General features: G+C 34.7%; 1 long non-coding RNA gene across 2 annotated transcripts in view; it reads right to left on the bottom strand.

The window, feature by feature from the left end:
- Positions 1-20,301, bottom strand: part of LOC144289000 (uncharacterized) — a 231,355-nt gene that overhangs the window by 168,840 nt on the left and 42,214 nt on the right. For both annotated transcript variants that reach the window (XR_013357057.1, XR_013357058.1), the window contains one exon: positions 12,883-12,961. This is a non-coding gene — a long non-coding RNA (uncharacterized LOC144289000). The remainder of the gene's footprint in view (positions 1-12,882; positions 12,962-20,301) is intronic.

Below are 20,301 nucleotides of genomic sequence, written 5' to 3'. Positions count from 1 at the left end.
TACATATATGTATACGCACATATATATGTGGAAGTGTAAATATACACACACACACACACACACATATATATATATACACACAAGTGTAAATATATATATATTTATCTGGCAAAAAAATAAAGGTATTTCCTTAAAGACAAGAGAAAGCCCAGGAAGAGAGACCTGTCCAGGGTTGCTGTGCAAGTAGCAAAACCACTCTGAAACAAAGCTTCACAAAACATTCTAGCAGCCAGGGACTTAAGAACTCACTGAAATCTGCATGCATCATAGCTAGATGGTAGCCTCAAGAGAGCTACCTGACCAATCTGGATTAACAATCTGGAGATTCAGCAGTAATCTGTATGAACTGATGAAAGAAACACACAACCTCTCTTACTCACAGCTAAGCCTTGACAAGGCCTGAAACTGAAATAGAATCAATTCACAGGAAGCTCTTTTTCTTGTCAGAAATTAAAATGAGTTCTTGAAAGTAATATTTCTTCCACAATAACAGATATTCTATGTATTCAACAGTAAGATATGGATAAAACTTTCTACTCTTTAGATTTATTAGCTGTTCTTGCAGAATTCCTCCCCTTTAAAGAGAGTTAGTAGGAAAGAAGGCAGGCAAATTATCATTTGCTTTACACACACACACACACAAAAAAAAAGAGGGAAAGGAAGAAAGGAAGAGAAAGAACAAAAGAAAGAAAAGAAAGAAAGAAAGAAAGAAAGAAGAAAGAAAGAAAGGAAGAAAGGAAAAGAAAGGAAGAAAGAAAGAAAGAAAGAAAGAAAGAAAGAAAGAAAGAAAGAAAGAAAGAAAGAAAGAATTTCTTTAGTAGTTCTGATACACATTTGACCATTTGAAGAAATTTCTTTTGATAATTCAGTGAAAGGATTTGGTATTTCAGTAGTACTTTTTTGTCATGTAGTCAAGTTTTCATCCTCAAGAGGGCACTTTAATATCAGCTAAATCCTCTCCCAGAAGTGTTTTTCAATTCTCTGTGGGCAGAATGCTTAATTTCACTGAGCATCTGTCTTTCAATATAACGTTTTCCATATGCAATGTCTGTACTTTTCATAGTGTGCTGCTAAAAACTAAATAGAGTTGTCATTGTGTAAAATGTAGGGTTTTATTCAAGATAGGTGGATTTACTTTTTCCCTTTTTCCTTTTACCCATTTCCCTATGGATATAGGCTTTGTCAGATCAATAAGAAATCAATGGGCATTTTGCTTCTGTGAATGGTGAGTAAAATTTAAAACATGAAACCTGGTTGAATCTATGGGATTATTTTTCATATTGTTTTCTACTTCTCACACGTTTTAATTTCAATCACATATGTGTTTTTGATAATAACTCAATTAAATTATAAACTTCCTGCAGAAGCAGCTTGTTTTCATTCTGAACAAAGAACTCCTAGGTTCTTGATTGAGAACTGTTATAAAAGACAGATTAATAGGAGAAAAACAAACAGAAACTTAATAATATATGTATCTCCAGTATACATGAGAGATACCCAGAAAAACAGTCAATGCCCAACAATGGCCTAAGCCATCATCTTACCACCATACTAACTCCAGCTAAAACAAAAGATGTTGAGGAGTGGGAGCCAGTTATGGGAGGTTACCAGGAGAAGCACAGTAGTTAAGGATAAGGCTGTTATGCAGATTTAGATTTTTGCCTTCCCCATTGATTAGAGTTTCTAGAGATTTAGTGATCCTTCTCTTCCTGGTAAAGAGAGAGATATCCCTTTAAAAATGGAGATTTTCCTTTTAAAGATAAATGTGTCTTACAAAAGAGTAACTTCCACTCATTTTTTCCATGTCTGCTTTTCTTAAAAATAATCATCCTAAAATAATCTTTATGCCAAAGAGACATATTTTGGGATGGCAAATTCTTCTCCCTTCAGTAATCAATGCCAAGTCAGTGGTAAATGTTGAAGTGTAAGACAGTTAGAGGCCAGCCTTAGGTTGAGATATCTCAAAGGCAACCAAGGATGAAAAAGAGCAAAGATATTTCAAATTATTTGAAATGGACTTTCTAAATAAAATATCTTAAGTATTATATTTTAATTTCATTAGTGTTAAAAATTATACCTGTGTTTGCTTACTTGGAGTATTGACAAATAAATATTGAAGGATAAAGCATAATTAAAAGTTTGAGGCCTTTGATGCATTTTGATATTTAAGTTGCCATGTTTCAAATATTAACCATCATTTCCATGATTAACCATCAAAGTTAAATAAAACTTGGTATAAAAGTTCTTGCTATGTTTCATAACTAATTTTAGTACCAGAATTTTTCTTATCACTCTTAGAATTAGGTTCTATGTAGGTTTAATTAAGATGTTAGTTATTAAAAGAAAGTAATCAGCCTATAAGTCTTATAGAAAACAAAACTATGAAAAAGACCAGTAAAATTTTGAAAATTATATTTGTAGTGGACTATCTTCTTTGCTGATCTCAAGACTATATAACTAGAAAAATTATAAGGAAATGCTTTCCATTGGTTAAATTGTTTTCATAGGATCCTTATCCAACATCATGCTGTATTTCTTTAATATAATTTAATGTAGGGGATCCCTGGGTGGCTCAGCGGTTTAGCGCCTGCCTTTGGCCCAGGGTGCGATCCTGGAGTCCTGGGATCGAGTCCCACATCAGGCTCCTGGCATGGAGCCTGTTTCTCCCTCCTCCTGTGTCTCTGCCTCTCTCCCTCTCTGGGTCTCTCATGAATAAATAAAATCTTAAAAAAAAATAATAATAATTTAATGTAACTACCACCAAGTATCTGTGGTATGTCAGGTTACTTAATTTTGTATCCTAGTGTCCTTCTTTATTAAGTGAGCATTTCCAACTCAAAAACTTTCTACTCCAAACTTCAATGATAGGGTCAATATATTTATAAGGATCAAAGTTCAAATTTAGTGTGAGTTTCTTGGCAGCTAGAAAAAAAAAAAAGAGAAAGAAAAGATTGCTGTGAGTTGTATGTTATCCCTGGTGATCAAATTATCTTTAGGTTCAGTACATAAAATAGTGTGTACTTCGGAAATACAGTTGGAATTCCTTTCTGGAGCCTGAGAGGCATCAGGTGTTACTAAAGAGAGCCAGAATAATGTACAGATTCTGGGTAGATATATTCAATCTCAGGGAGCAGTAACTGTATAGAACTGACACAAAGATCCAAATCTACTGGCTAACATTTCCTGGCATAAGATATATTATTCCAATTTTAAAAAGTCTCTAAAAACTAGAAATATTCATAAATAAAATGTCTATTAATATGTATCATGTCCCAGGTATCTTCCTTAAAAATATGACTGCAAAACTACTCAAAGGATATATGTCTATTATGAGGCTAGCATCTTCACTGAAGAAGTATAAGAAAGAAAGAAAACAGTAATGGCACTCATGCACAGGAAACATGTGAAAATCCAAAGCAAATAAAATATGTAAGCCTAAATTACAACTAATTACACTTCACCCAGTAGTTTCATTCAACAAGTATATGACCCCTAAATTAATTGTATTGCACATTAAAAACTGATACTGTGGCCCTGTAATCCATTGCTCCATTTGAGATCACTCATTGTTAATAGCTATGAGGGCTTGAATTATGTCAAGACAGTAAATCCCCAGGAAATATTCATTTCTCACAGAAGTTAATTAGGCCTTGAGGATCATGGCACTGGAGATTTTAGTAATTCAACTCACTCACACCAGCTGGGTTGCCCAGAGTGGCCTTTATTCCAAATACTTTGTTTTTATCTTCAGGCTATTCTGAGCATTGAGTAGATATTAGTTAAGATGTAATTTCCACAAAATGAATAAAATTGAGAGTTTAAAAATGCATAAGTATGATGTGATAAACTATGCCTTTATAGCATAATGTTTTGAGGACAGTAAAAAATAATAAAGGATTGTCCTTTTCTTCCTTTTCAAGTTGAGCTAAACCTTTAAAGCCCCAGTTAATTGGGTGTCAACATATCAAATAATAGGAAGGCCTGATAAGCATTCAGTGAACTCTCTTCCCTTGAGAACTTATGTTAGATAAATGATAAGTGAACTTTAAAGCATTAGGTTTTCTGTCTCTTCACCTTTATATCACTTACATCCATTTAAAAGAAAGCTTCATGTACCAAGCAGAGATCCAAAGAAAGATTAGAGAATGAGAATTGATCTGCTATTATTTGCCTGGTGGAATGTCTCAGTGGTCCCAAACTGACCCAATAAATTTATAATATAGACCTTTGTCCCCTTTCTTCCCAGAGCTAAAGGTAAACAAGTGACAAAAGCTTACTATTTCATCATGATACACATAGGTTCACTTCAGAAAAAGTAGGGTGTGCTCTAAATACATGCATACACAATACATACCTATATATGTTAAATAGCCTTTTAATTACATGACAGTGGTATTTCCCCCCATGACTCTAAATAATGTTAGATACTTGTTCATTATATCCTTTTGAGAAAATAGTTTCTGAAATGTGTTCTGGATATTATCATTGTGAATTCATGGTACAGTCATACAAAAGCCATAAAAGCCACTGCTAGAGCTTTCCATGGGGTACAAAGATTAAAATAATATCTGCAGAATCTGTTCTGTAGTCAGCACAGAAAGGATTACTGGAATCTGCTCCAGAGATTGAAAATACATTTCTTGGTGATATTTAAATGAATAATAATATGTAATGAAAGAGTATTGCTATCTGTATCAATCGTCTATTATAAAACAATGCTTACAATTGTGCAAAGTAAGGAGATCTGAAAAATATCAAGATGAAATGAGGGTCTCCTCAGGGCTGGATGGAACATAACTTAGTGTTTCTGGAGAAAGAATGTGTGAAGAGAAAAAGAAGTAGAGGCATGTGCTGAGATATGTATACATTCTACAAAATCAGGAACTAATTATGTCAGTTTTTCAGAAAAATTGACAAAAGGAGAGGAACACTATCTGGTGTACATGTATATTCTAGTCACCAGAAGGAAAGACACTTGTGAGACAGCTTATATAACCATAAATCTTTTAAGACCATTAAATCCCCTACCCCGCCCCCCACACTTAAGCTAGTTTTTGTCTAGAAGCATTAAACTTTATCAGAACTCCTTTGAAGAAATGAGACAATCTTTGGAGTAAAAAACTCCGATAACAACTTGGAACTTAGGCTACAAAATGAAGAAGCTCAGGTGTGAGCCGACCTAAGGCAGAGAGAACTTTAGATTTTAAACTGGGAAAGATGAAACCAGAGAGATAGAGAGTCTCTACAGTCCACATGTCTTCCTCATGACCTTTGCATTCTTTATTGTGGCATGTATGCACCCTACACACCCAAACACAAGATCCTAGTCTTCAGTAAAGGTACCAAGGCCTCATAATATTGGAAGTGTCTGGAAATGGCAAACAAATAGCACTTGTTGTGCTAGTCTAGGTGGAATACAGGCAATGCTCACATATTTAAGAAAGCAGAAAAGCATATGGAAGTCAGTGAAATAATGTAAAAAGAAAAAAAGATTTGTGACAGTCACAGGCTTTGAATTTAGTGCTTAAGCCAGGTTAATGAGATCAGTAAGAGGCAGAAGGTGATCTAGCTGATATCTGGCTTTTATAAATCTATAAATGCTTCTGTTTAGTAAATACAACAGTTTTTTTTTTCCTATTGGTTTGATGAGCACCATTCTCAAAACAAACTTGCTGAATAGATAAAGTGAATTTGGAATCTATAAAATATAAGGACAAGTCCTTGTCTTTGGCTTAAGTGCAGGTCCTATTTGCTTACAGTTCCCCCCCATCCTCTGGCCTCTGGTCAGCCACAGGTTTCACTCTGTAACATGCTTGAAATTTTTCTCCTTCTAATGTATAAAAGTTAAATAAATGAGAAGATATGAATAAGAAGCTAGCTATTACAGGGATATAGATATAAGCTGCTGAATTTCTAAATAAATCGTTGTCTTCAGGGAATTAAACTTCTAAGAATATGACTCTGAGCTCTCCTTGTTTCTATTTTTTCTATCCATGCTCCCAAATAACTTTATCTGTGGAAATGATTCTGCTCTAATCTCTCTTAATGAACCTTCTGAAAATTAAAGCAAAGTGAAATTAGCAAAATAGAAATGGGTGGTGATTATATGTTAGAGCTAAAGAAAAAAAAACATAAAACATGGTTTAGGCTGGCATATTGAAAAGCGACTGGTAGCAAAATGTGTATTTGCTTGGGGTAGAAGAAGAGGTGATAACTGATGAGTGTAGTCATTGGATGATTTGAGGTTGACTAAGTGAAGAGAAATTTTGGAGATATGACATTACTTGTGTAGATTTGTGACTCATATGGGAGGTACCATGTTTCAAACCCAGGGGAAGAAATGATTTCTGTAAGATGTTGAGTACAGAAGAAAAAATACAGAGACATAATGACAGAACTAAAATTGAGAACTCCCAAAAGCTCCAGAATGACTTCAAATGAATCTCTCTAAAACAGGAATCATAACTTTATTTTCAGCCTATGTATTCCTTTAAATTTAAAGTGAGTTTCTTATAGACAGGTTTCTTATAGACACCACCTGTGTAGGTGGTGGGGTTTTGTTCTCATTTGTTTGTTTTTTGTTTTTTATCCATTCATCCGCTCTGTCTTTTGATTGATGAGTTTAATACATTAAACTAATTATTGATAGATAAGGACCTATGACTACCACTTTGTTAACTGTTGTCTGTTTTGTAGTTCTCTTGTTTATTTATTATTTTCTTACTGTCTTTGTGGCTGTGTGTGTGTGTGTAATGATATGCTTTATTCTTATCTTTTATATGTCTACTGTAAATTTTTCCTTTGTGGTTAGTCTTGCATCAAACCTCTCATAGTTAAAACAGTCTATTTTTAAACAGAAAACTCCAATCTCATACAAAACCCCTATACTTTTACTTTCATCACTCCTACTTTGTTATTGATGTCAGAGTTCCCTTATTCTTATATTAGATATCCATTAACAAATTTTTGTGGTTATGGTTATTCTTTATGCTTTTGTATTTAACACTTAAAGGTGATTTCCATGCTACCATGACAGTGTTCCAATATTGGTGTCTTTCTATATATTTGCCCTTACCAGTGAGGTTTGTACTTTCATATACTTTGGTGTTCCTATTTAACATCTGTTCATTTCAGCTTGAAGAACCTCCTTTGGCAATTCATACACTGCTGGTCTACGGGGGACAAAGTCTCTCTGATTTTGTTTATGTGGGGGAAGTCCTTATCTTTCCTTTATTTTTGTGTATCGTACTTTGTAAATGGATATCCAACATCAAGTATAAATGTTACTGAAGAAAGACATGTAATGAAAAAGGAGGGAAAATATGGGAAGAAATGAAAGAATGATAGGGCGTATTAAAGAATAAGCCTATGAATAATGCAAGAAGAGAAAGGATACCTTTTTAGGAAGTGAAGTCAATGAAACTTGCACATTATTATCTACTAGCATCCAAAGCTGATATTATTCCCTTCAGACACAATAGTATTTATTTAAAACTAGGACTCTAACAAGTGTATAAGAAGTCTTTTATCTCCAAAACCCATTCTCCAATTGGCCTTTCCCCACCATTTTTCATTCCATAGTTTGAAAGGATTTGTGCTTGTAATGGAATGACAGATTGGAAAATCAAGGGGACATTACCATTGCTGAAATAATCAGAGTTCTGAAGGGATAGAAGCCTGTTTCTGAATTTGTATCTTTCCACAAAATGCCTGATGGGTTCATTGTCTGGTCGGCCAGTATTCAAAACACAGCCTTTGACTGAGCAAAAGTATCAGAAATCCAATTTAAGCAATTAGCCTGGCATACTGTAGCTGTCGGCAGTGTACATAGCTTGACACGGTCATTAGTTTTTATGCTGTTTTTAGAGCAAGTGTGTTACCAGAAACCCAATTTACTCCTGATAGAATACTATTAGGTAACCAAAGCATGAACATTGTCAAAGACTTCCTCTAAATAAAACAGGCTGCTGACATAAAGTTCCCTGCTATCAAAAATATATTTATACACTTAAAGATTTTTTTTAATACTTTTTTCGGGAGCCTCCTTGTCCATTCTTATAACTATCTTGCTTTTTGTACTAGTGTTATTTAACCAGGGACATTTTTTTTTTCTATGTTAACATTCTTACCGTATGGATAGTGGCACCTTGCTTTAAATGACAGTGGGATAGCTGGCCAGGATGTTGGTGGTGAAATAAAAAGAGAGAGAGAGAGAGAGAGAGAGAGAATAACAGCAGTGTATGCCAAGTAAGAAATAAGGTTACAAACAATGAATGATGACTAAGAACTTCAGTTTGAAAACTTTTTTCAAGTGCCTTCACCCCTTGCTCAACCAAATCCTGACATTTGAAATATCTTTAAAGATAAATTTGAAAGACATGTCACAAGATGACAAATCTCAGTGTGATGAACATGAGGGTATTGTAATATGATAATGTTCTTTCTGATGCTCAAGCAGCAAAACAACTGAAATACTGATTGTTAAAAGAGCCCAAAGTTACTCCTTCCTGATTAACATTTAGAATCTTGTTGTAAGTTCAGAGAATGTTGCTCCTGATTTAGCTCAAGATATTGTAAATAAGTTTCTCATACAGAAGGGTTATAGAGTTGAGGGAAGAAAAAGTTACTTGAAAAGAAAAGGAAATGGGGAAGAACATAGTATATTTAGGGAAAAATGAGAAAAATCTGTGTTCAAATCATACAAGACATGAATTTTGTCACAAGAAAAAGACTATCAAATTAACTTTGGTTTATATTTTAAAGAACATTTGATAGATCAGTGATAGATATACATAGATGATAGATATACGGACAGATGATAGATAAATAGATAGATGATAGTTATAGTTACATATATAAAGCAAGTGTTTAGTAAGTTCTATATTCCAGGTACCATACCATTCAGATTCTGGAAATATAGCAGTGAATAAAATAAATATTTTTATGCTATCAAGTGGCTAATATTCTTAAGTGGATGATTGACAATAAACACATTAGGTTACTGCAGTAGCGATACATCCTAAAAAAAAAAATAAACAAGCTCCCAAGACAGCAAGCAAATGAAATGGATGTGGTAAGCATTAGGTTGGGAGGCTAAGATACTTAACATTTTACTAAGGGAGTGACATTTGAGTTCACCACACGCAAGCAAGGATGGGAGATGCTTCGGGCAAAGGAACAGCACTTGCAATGACCCTGAAACAATGAGTTTAGAGGAAAAAGACCATTGTGGCTAAATCTTATTGACACAGAGTGAAGATGCCATTGGTAAGCTATAAGAGTGAGAGCAGATCATGGAGAAACTCTCAGTACAAAGACTAGCTTTGATCACTGTAGATTATGGGGGAACAAAAATAGACAATTGAAAGGTTTGTGACTGCACTGCAGGAATGAGATAATGGTAGGTTTGACTGTGTGTCCTGTGAAGATGGATACATGTGGATAGATCTGAGTTACATTTTGCAAGTAATGTTGATAAGAATTTCTCAATAATTGGATGCAGGAACTGATCAAATAAAAAAAAAAAAGTATCAAGGATGACTCTTGGGTTTTGATTTGAGTCCCAAACTAGAAATAGCAAGTGAATACTTAAACACAACATGGAATACCCATACTATGGTGTACTACTTAGCAACAATGAAGAAGAAACCAGTAATATAGGCAACAACTTGGATGTATCTGAATTCTAGAGAATTATACCCAGTGAAAAAAGTCACTTTCAAAAAGCTACATACTCTCTTGTTCCATTTATATAGCATTTTGCAAACAACAAAATTATAGAGATGGAGAACAAATTCATGGTTGTTAGGAATTATGAAAGGAGCCAGGGAAGGAGGTGGCTATGGACATAAAAGGGTTTCATGTAGGATCTTTGTAATATAACTATTCTGTGGTTGTGATGGTGGTTACAAAGAAATCAATGCATAAGATAAGACTTCTTAGAACTAAATACAAACACAGAAAAATGAATAGCTGTAAAATGAGTGGAATCTGGATAAGGTGAGCGGATTACACTGATATGAATTTTATGTTTGTGATCTTAAACTACAGTTAGACAAAATATTATGATTGGGGAAACTTCTTGAATGATGTATGGAATTTTTTTGTATTATATTTCACAACTGCTGGGAAATAATAGAATTGTTCTATAATTAATTTTTTAAGATTTATTTATTTATTTTAGAGAGAGAGTATACACGAGTGGGGGGAGGAATAGAGGGAGGGGGAGAGAAAGAGAATATCAAGCAGACTTTCCACTGAGTGTGGAGCCTTTCACAGTATTTGATCTCACAACCCTGAGATCACGACCTGAGCCAAAATAAAGAGTTGGAAGCCCAACTGACTAAGCCACCCAGGCATCCCACAAAATTAAAAATTAAAAAAACATTAGCTGTTAGTCTCATGAAGAGAAGGTGAGAGCAGATTGAATAGCTACATTGTGAATTAGAACACTGAGAGAATCCTTGGAAAGATAGCTTCTGAGTTCATGGATTATATTATTTGAATTGTTCTTCTCTATTTTTTTCTGAGATTGGAGCTGCTTTTTATAAAAACACAAATAAAATTAATTCCCTGTCGTGTTTATCTATTTTCTCTTAGTGACAGAGATTTTACCTTTGCCTTAAATTATAGCCATATGGTGAGTTTTGTAAGTGCTTTCATACTGTGGATGATAGCAACTACAACAGACTTGTCTGGTACGCTTATGAAGCAATGTGGAGTCCTACTAATCCCCCTGACCTTGTTAGAATCTGGGTACATAGTCATGATCTCCAATAATCCATTTATGGCTTCTTTCATTTTTTTTTTTTAAATACATTTTTTTTTAATTTTTTATTTATTTATGATAGTCACACAGAGAGAGGGGGAGAGGCAGAGACACAGGCAGAGGGAGAAGCATGCTCCATGCACCGGGAGCCCGACATGGGATTCGATCCCGGGTCTCCAGGATCGTGCCCTGGGCCAAAGGCAGGTGCCAAACCGCTGCGCCACCCAGGGATCCCTATGGCTTCTTTCAAATTATTCCAGCGTTTTAATGTTAAAGGTAATATAGAGATGAAAGTTAGCAAGCATCATGGTTGAATCCTTGCTTTAAACCTGAGCAGGCAAAGTTGGATGTGCTTTTTGATCATTTCCTAACTATTGAGATTTTATCAAATGTATTTTTTTAAAAATCCCTACTATTTCATTTATTTCATTAATTAAACACCAATAATAAAACAGGATTTGATGAGGATTCAGTAGGTTAAAAATTCATATTTAGAAAGGTACTTGAACAAACTACATAGTAACATCCATACCTAGGTATAGAGAGATAGGTATCTCTCTATCCTCTGTTCATCTATGTATATCTAATACATATCTATTATCTACCTATCGATCTATTTATCACATATCACATATCACATACCTATTTAATCTACATCTTTGTACTTATCAAATATTTAAGTGCTTCTGATGTTTCCTATTTTAAACTGTATCTGTTTTAAGACAATGACCTAGATGTTTATTTCTCTTATATATCATGAGGGTCCTAGATGCCCTGGTTAATCTAAATGTTATTGATTGACATCTTGTTTGATGATACAGAGGTTAATACATTTGAAAAAGTTTGGCATATGGGTAGTTTAACCAGTACTGTGAGAAGTAATTAACGAATCAACAAATTCATAAATTATTTGTCATATCTCATATAATTTGTAAGTTCAGATCTGTAACCAGAATTTTACATTGAATTATCTTTCTAGGACACTTGGACCCCTTTTTTTTTTCATTTATCTTATCTCTAAATTGTCCCCAGAGGAAATGTAATTGTGAATTAAAATATTGGCAAGGAATGATTTATTACTTTCCAGCTTCTAATTTAGGTGCTGTTAAATATATTGTGGAGCCTTCAAGCTAAATTAAAATTAACTCTTGCTTTTGAAGTAAATAAGTTTTTTTGTTGTGGTGGTTTTATCTCACTTTTGAGTTTACAAAAAGTCAGGCATATTAGCTTAGTCAAATGTGAATATATCCCTAACAGGACTGGAGGGTTCACTAGCTCTGTGCATCTTGGCATATAGATATTTGTTAAAAACAAATGTGCTGGTTTTTTTCCTTCTCATTCCACTAATATCTTAAGAGCTACTAAATTTATTGAATCATTGTTGGCAAATTAGTGTCTAAATGATGTATGAAATGAAATATCCTTGTCAACTTCAGATAATGGGTTGAGTTCTGCTGTGCTCAGTTACTTCTTTGAATGTGCATGTGTGTTTCAATCCTATTTAAATTTTAAATTGTGTTTACTCTAAATGTATTCTTAAATTTCTTTCAAAATTAGCTAAGATATTGAAATAATCATTTAGACATAATAAACAATAATTGAGATTAACTTCAGAAAGTCCACTGTGACATGCAACTGTATTCCACATATTATTTATGTAAATAGAGTATTTTTTTTCATTTATTTAGATTGCTTGGATCTCCAAAAACCACTAAGGCCAATTATTTGCTGGGAAACAAAATATTCAAATAATCTTAAGCTATATTACCAATACCTGAAAATTCTTGCATTAAGCTAACATCAAAGAGCTAAGTCACCCGTGTTTAAGATTGATGTCAGACAATTGAGTTTGAGATTATCCATGGATTTCAAAATTCATCCTTAAAACATAAAATATTTTAAACCACGAGATTTGGAGAAGAGAAATATGCTGCAAAACTCAATTTAAAGTTTGAATAGTAGACTTTTTCCTTGTTATAAGAAAGATGCTGATTTTTTTCTGAAATAAATGTGATTTATCCCTCACAACTATGGATATTTTAAAATACCCCAGATGCATAAATACATATTTAGTGAAATAAAAATTACAGGTAAATATTCAAAGAGACTCTTACTGATACAAGCAGGATTCTTAACATTTTTTCTTCACTCTTCCCTCGATGTATTTCAGTTTAATCTTCCCATTTTCAAGGACTAAGCATAAAGAAAAAAACTGAGTCAGTGCCCAGTAAGCATGATATAAGGGATACAATTTTAGTGCAAATAATAATTCACAAATTCCAATTAATTATAGTTAGGCTTCAGAGGAAAATCATTTTAATCAACACTTTAAATTTTATTAATTTATACAATATATATATATTTTTTAAGAATTCTTTTTTTTTATTTTTATTTATTTATGATAGTCACACACAGAGAGAGAGAGAGAGGCAGAGACACACACAGAGGGAGAAGCAGGCTCCATGCACCGGGAGCCCGACTTGGGATTCGATCCCGGGTCTCCAGGATCGCGCCCTGGGCCAAAGGCAGGCGTCAAACCGCTGCGCCACCCAGGGATCCCCAATTTATACAATATTTTATGTCAAATTACAAAGTTATGAATTTTTTTATTTTTATAGAGAAACTTTTAATTTCAATCTTACTTTAGTTTTAGTTTTATCATTGCAGACCAATTCCCAAAATTTTATATAAAATTCATCCTTTTTTACATCCTCCCAAACTATTCAATGCAACTTTAGAGATATACTTGGAATCTGTCCATATCTTAGGTCAGGTTTCCCATGGAAAAGACTTGGGAGAGGATACTCTATGCAAGGAGTTTATTAGAGAGAGCTCTTGGGATAAACTTCTGTGAGAGAATAAGGGAAGCAGACTTTGACAGAGAAGTAGAATTTCAATGCATTTAGAAGAGAGCACACAATCTTATAAGGGGCTCTGGAGGTTGATTAGCTCTTAAGATTTGTCCTGAGTTGAGGCAAGGGGGACATGTCTTTCTATTCCCACATTGGCCAACTGTTGGATGTGGTCTGCTCCTGGAGAATGAGTGAAACATAGGACAAAGCAGCTCCATTTGATTAAGTACAATTTCTCATAATGGTTTAGGCTATGAGCCATTGGCAACTCAAAACCCAGTGCATGAGTACCTTTATCCTGAAGGGCAAATTTGAGTAGTGTACCATCTCACTCACCTCTACCATCTCTGCTATTTTAGGTGGCTTACCATATGCAATGACCTAGAACCCTCATCCCTGAGAGTTCTGAGGTCTTGGATATTATGTTCTTCTAGTTTTATATTTTGACTATCAAAATTTGATTTTGAGAATATCAAGATTAACAAGAGATATACAAATAAATAAGTACAACACACTTTCATCTTTGTTCCTGTTTTGTGGCAGCAGTACTACCTCTTCCTAAAGATCAGAGTTAATTATTCCTTTCACTATGGTGATTTTGTTCCTTTTCTGCACCTCTCTTGGCCACAAGCAACCCGGTGCAACCAGGGATGGCTCTAGCTTAAATACTAATGAAACTTTTACTATATCCTCTAAAGGAAGTATTTTTTACTCTCAAAACCAGAGTAGAGTTAGAGTCTAGAGTTGCAAATCACCCAAGTGGGCCAATGGGGTTGACAGTAAGTAGAGATACTCCTATTTATGCCCCTTTTGTTCCTGGACCCATATATTCTAATCTTCATCTACTAAGGATGTAACATCATATAATATTCATTGATTTAGGATGGATGGATGGATGGATGGATGGATGGATGGATGGATGGGTGGGTGAATGAGTGGGTGGATGGATAGGTGAGTGGGTAGTTAGGTAGATAGGTAGGTAGGTAGATGGATAGAGAGATAGATGATAGACAGAACATCTTGGAGGATAGCATCCTATTCTCATAGGGTTAGTATCTCAAAGTTGGCAACATAGCTGTCCTTTGAAAAGTTTAGTTCATTAGCTCAGTGATTCTAAACTAGGGCTGATTTTGTCCACTCCCGCCAGAAACATTTGCAATGTCTGGAAACATTTTTGGTTTTCACAGTTGGTTGGAAGTACCACTGACCTCTAGTGGGTAGAGTACAGTGATCTTTCAATTTTGATAAGAGCCCCATAGAACAAAAAATTATCTGGCCCAAATGTCAATGATATTCAGGTTGAGAAATCCTGTATTAGCGCATCAGGCCAGCACCTCTGGCAGATGTGGAATATGATATAACTACTATACCCATGACCATGTACCAATATCACCATTTCTCTTTTGCCATAATGTAGCTTCTTTGGCCACAGGTGATATTATATCATATGATGTCCTGAATAATGTGTTTTATTAATCTTAGATAGCAGTTCTACTCATGTCACTGCTAGTAGAAAAGTCTAATTAATTCCTGAGATATGTGTCACATTCATTCCAGTCAGTAAAAATTGTTGCATTTCCAGGGTGTAAAGTATATGGTGTAATCAATAATCACTAGATGCTTTTGCATCTGCAAAGAATGATGTTTGATTAGGGGTTCAGCATTGTTTTCTGTTTCTGAGAATTTTGACATGAGGCAATAACATCAGCTAAGTCTACCTTGGAGAATGAAAGACTAAGCAGCTTATCACATGTATAGATTCCAGTGATCATGGTTATTAGTGTATTATTCTCAGAGAGCTAAAGTAGCAAAGGGTCAGGTTGACATCAACCGGGTGAGTTATTGTATGTCCATACAGCTCTTTTGTGCCTCTTCCATGCTGGATGCTCTTTGGAATGTTAGCATGTGACTCAAAGATGATTAAACTTTATGGCCATATCCATTTGGCCATCCATAAACCTCTTCTCCATACCTTCTTATCCTTCACCATTCTACCATTCTCCTTCAGGTCTCCTATCCAGCCAAGCCATTTTAACACTCCCTGTTATTCCGTGCTCATTCTTCTGATAAGCTACTTCCATTTAGCAAAAGTCAATGACTATGTGCAGTAGTTAAGCTCAGCACCTTAGGAGAGTTTCATATCAGCATTACCTTCCAGGGCTCGCTTTGACAGCACATATACTAAGACATCAGCATTACCTTTCAGAGACACCTCTGATTGCATAAGTAATCAAGTAGCAATACTTTTTTTGTTTGCACCTGTACACCAAGCCACATTATACATGAACTGCCCTTGGGCATTTTCCTCATCTATCATAATGCCATAAAATAATTCAATAACTAGACTACCTGAAATTTGAGTTCTTAAGATTTAAAAAATGTAAATATTAATGCTAAGAATTCCACATATATTATCTGAGAGTAGTTAACTATCTGATAGTAGTTAAGAGTAAGTTCTTCTAAATATAAGGATCCGGTGTCAAGATGTAAAGTATATACTTCTTCCTTCATCAGTGAAGTCTTGCTCTAACACAAACTTACAAACAAAAGATCAGTGAAATGAAACAATTCACATCGAAGACAAAACTGGATTATTTCACAATTTTTCTTTGTTTTCTTACATACACAAAAGAATGTTTTAGGCTATCAAAGTAAATATTCTCTAACTAGTTTTATATGTTAGCAATCATGTGAATTCCACTTTGCTGATTAGCTAATCACTTTACATGCATGCATGTGCACACACACATCCACACATATCACTACCTATAACTTCTTTCCATATTGCTAGGCATGTCATAAAATCAAAATTTTGCAATATATATATGAATTTATAAGAACATAACAAAATATAAAGCTCTAAACTGCTTTGTTTTAATGCATCTGAAAAAAGGTGATGAGAAAACCAGATGTTGGATGTTATTCCATATTGAGTATTGTTACAATATATTGTTCCAAGATAAAAATAAATCCCTTCATTTATAATTAATTAAGACACATAATTATTCCTGTCACCAAATTTACCTTACTATTTTTCTTTTCAATAATATTGTTTGAGGGCTGCCCTGGTGTAATAATAATAAGCAAAGATAATTTATAACCACTTTGGATTTGATGTGAATTATTTGCAAGTGATTTGATCAGAATTATTTGTAACTGAAAGTATCAATCTTCAGATTCTAGGAAAGCAAAGAACCTAAGATCTCATCAATTCCAAATCATTAATTTTGCATATTTCTGGCAAAATATCATTAATTTGGCTATACCTGTGCAGGTCTGTCATTTCAAAGATTATTTGAACTAGTTATTAACTCCAAGTTGATTGTTACCACTACTCAGCTGTCTAGCCAGTAAAACCTTAAGGCACGCTAATCAAACAATATTATTTTTTAAGATTTTATTTATTTATTCATGAGAGACACACAGAGGGAGGCAGAGACACAGGCAGAGGGAGAAGCAGGCTCCATGCAGGGAGCCTGACATGGGACTCGATCTCAGGATCCCGGGATCATGCCCTGAGCCAATGGCAGACGCTTTAACCACTGAGCCATTCAGGCATCCCAAAACAAATTTCTTTTGAGATAATTTAAAATAGTTTCCTTACATCTAGATTCCTAAGACTAACTCAGGAAGGGCTAGGACTTTCAGTTATGAGTTCTGTCAATCAATGTAAATAACCACCATTAGCATAGTATATTTAAGAATACACTCTGACATTTTATAATCATCAAAATTATATTTCATAAATACACAGTAGATAGTGATGTGGGAAACAAAGGAAAAAGAAAAAATTAAATTTCCTAGCTGCTTACTGCCCATGACAAGTCTTCGATGTTGACACTTTGCTAAGGGCAAAAGGCAATTTTAGCTTAACATTCATTACCCAACTCCTCAGGATCCTGTGAATCTACTTTAAACATATAGAAACTCCTTTGGAAACTTCTTTTATCTCTACTCTTCCACCCCAAAATATATGTAGACAATCTGCCTCTAAGCATATGACCTACCATTATGCATCTAAACATCTAAAGGATCTCATGACTAAGGTTTTATTGGACAGTAATAGATGACCTTTTCCTAATAACACCTAGACCCCTCCAGGTCCTGGAAGCCTTTCTTTCAAAAATCCTTAGAGACTTGTGCTATCCCTAATCCCCTCCCAAGTTGAAAGCATATAATCAGTGACCCATCACAATCCCGGTGCAGCTGTTTCTGCCTATAGGTCCTGTCCCTATACTTTAATAAAACCACATTTTTTTGCAGTGAAAACATCTTAAGAATTCCTTCTTGATCATTTGCTCCAAACCCCAACATTTCCACATCAAATAGCATTCTCAGTAAGAATAGTTTTCCTGTCTACTTAGAAAAATAAAGCTATTTTCACCTGCCTATTAATAGTTACCATAATAAAGAATACTTGACAAAGGCACATTATCTTCATTCTTGAACCAAAGTAAAGGATTAGTTCTACTTGGCCTGGTTAATATGCTTTTTCTAGAATTAGAAGATACAATTCTCAGTGGAAATGTGCTAAATCCTGAGTGCATTACCTAAAGTATTGTTCTCATGAACCTAAATTTTAGTTAGAAACAAAGCCAATACAGATACACCTCTTCTTTTCACAGAGGAAACAAATTCACAGGGTAAGCAGAATTGACAAATTACCAAAAATACCCAAGCTAAGTCTTAAACTGAACAATCTCTACCATAAATAGGATGCACAAAGGCTTTGTGTGTGAAGAGCTTAATATTACCAAGCTACTAGAAGGGCAAAAGAGCAGAGTATTAACATCGAGGCAGCTGAGTTCCTAGAGGAATATCACTCTGCCTGTTTCTCTCTCTCTCTTTATTAAAGATTTTATTTATGTATTCATGAGAGAGAGAGAGACAGAGACAGAGGCACAGGCAGAGGGAGAAGCAGGCTCCATGCAGGGAGCCTGATGTGGGACTCGATTCTGGGTCTCCAGGATCACACCCTGGGCTGAAGGCAGCACTAAACCGCTGAGCCACCTGGGTTGCCCACTCTGCCTGTTTCAAGGACTTGTCAATGGGCTGCTAGTAGTAAGGAAATTTAATAACTTTTCGTCTTTATTTTCCACATCAATAGTTAAATTCATAACACAATATTAGAAACATAGTTACATTTTTTAAAACTACTTACCTGTAATGCTAGGCTGACACACAGTTTCTCCAATTATGAAAGAGTCATATTTTATGGTAATGTAATTTTTGGAAAGGAAAGTTATAACACAGTAAGAAAACTAACACATTATTAATGTTCTATTAAATACCACCCACCGGGCCACCTGGGTGGCTCAGTGGTTGAGTGTCTGCCTTTGGCTCAGAGTGTGATCCCAGGATTGAGTCCTGCATCGGGCTCCCTGTGTGTAGCCTAATTCCCCCTCTGTCTATGTCTCTGCCTCTCTCTCACTCTGTGTCTCTCATGAATAAATAAAATAAAATCATAAAAATAAAGAAATAAATAAATACCACCCACCTTATTCCCATGTAAGGATAGGCTATCCACTTTCACACAAGTCTTGTACAGGATGCTTTACGTGATGAATATTTAGGCAATGATGATGATAATGACACAGAAATGTCCCATTCAATTCTTGCTATACTTACTAGATTTCTCATGTGAAGAAAATTACACACATAAACAACAAATAGGTTTATTAGCAGTACAGTATGATGGTTATTTTCTATTCATTAAGTGGAAGTGAATCATAAAGGTCTTCATTCTCATAATCTTCATTTGGAGGAAACAAAGGAGGAGGAGGAAGAGGAGGGGTTAGTCTTGCTGTCTTAGGGGTGGCAGAGACAGAAGAGGTGGGAGGAGAACAGAAAGGCAAGCACATTTGATGTACTTTACAGAAACACATCTTCATTTCTGTCTGACTTTTTTGATATGAATTGCTCATGTAGAGATGATTAGCATCACATGGCATTTTAAGAAAATACTTGGAATACTTGGGCTCACCACAATAGCAACCGGAAGTGGCTATGCCATTATGACAATATGTAATGTATGTAATGTATGTAATGTAAATTAATTACAGTTAATTTTATGCCGTTAGGATTAAATACTGCATGTTTATATTTGTTTATAATTTCCTCAACTGAGAATGGCACCATGTAGAGTCTGTGTGCCTGCCTAAGTTTTGATAGGTCTTATTTATTATTTTTTTCATGTTTCAAGTTTTTCTCTAAATTCTAGTAATTTAACATATAGCATAATATTAGTTTCAGGGGTAGAATTTAGAACACCTCGTGCTCATCATAAGTGCCCTCATTAATTCCTGTCACCCACTTAGCCCTACTCACCTCCCCTACGCACCTCCCCTTCAGCAACCCTCAGTGTGTTCTCTACAGTTAACAGTCTCTTTAATGGTTTGCCTCCTTCTCCTTTTTCTCTTTCTCCTATTTTCACTAGTTTTTGATGAATTTAAAATTTTAATAATAGATTTTTGTATATACTATGGTAGTAAATGATTAAATAGACTCATAGCTACCTATATTTTATGCATTCATGATATACCCTTTTCCTAATTTTTTTAAGTATTTCTAGGTCACATCATTTATCTGTTTTTTTTTAAATTTTTGCAAATCTCTGGAAAAATCCACGTATAAGTGAACCTACAGAGTTTAAACCTATATTGCTCAATGGTCAATATAATC

The sequence above is a fragment of the Canis aureus genome, chromosome 18 (genome assembly GCF_053574225.1).
Source record: "Canis aureus isolate CA01 chromosome 18, VMU_Caureus_v.1.0, whole genome shotgun sequence".
Lineage (NCBI taxonomy): Eukaryota > Metazoa > Chordata > Mammalia > Carnivora > Canidae > Canis > Canis aureus.
This window is presented reverse-complemented; position numbering and strand designations above follow the sequence as displayed.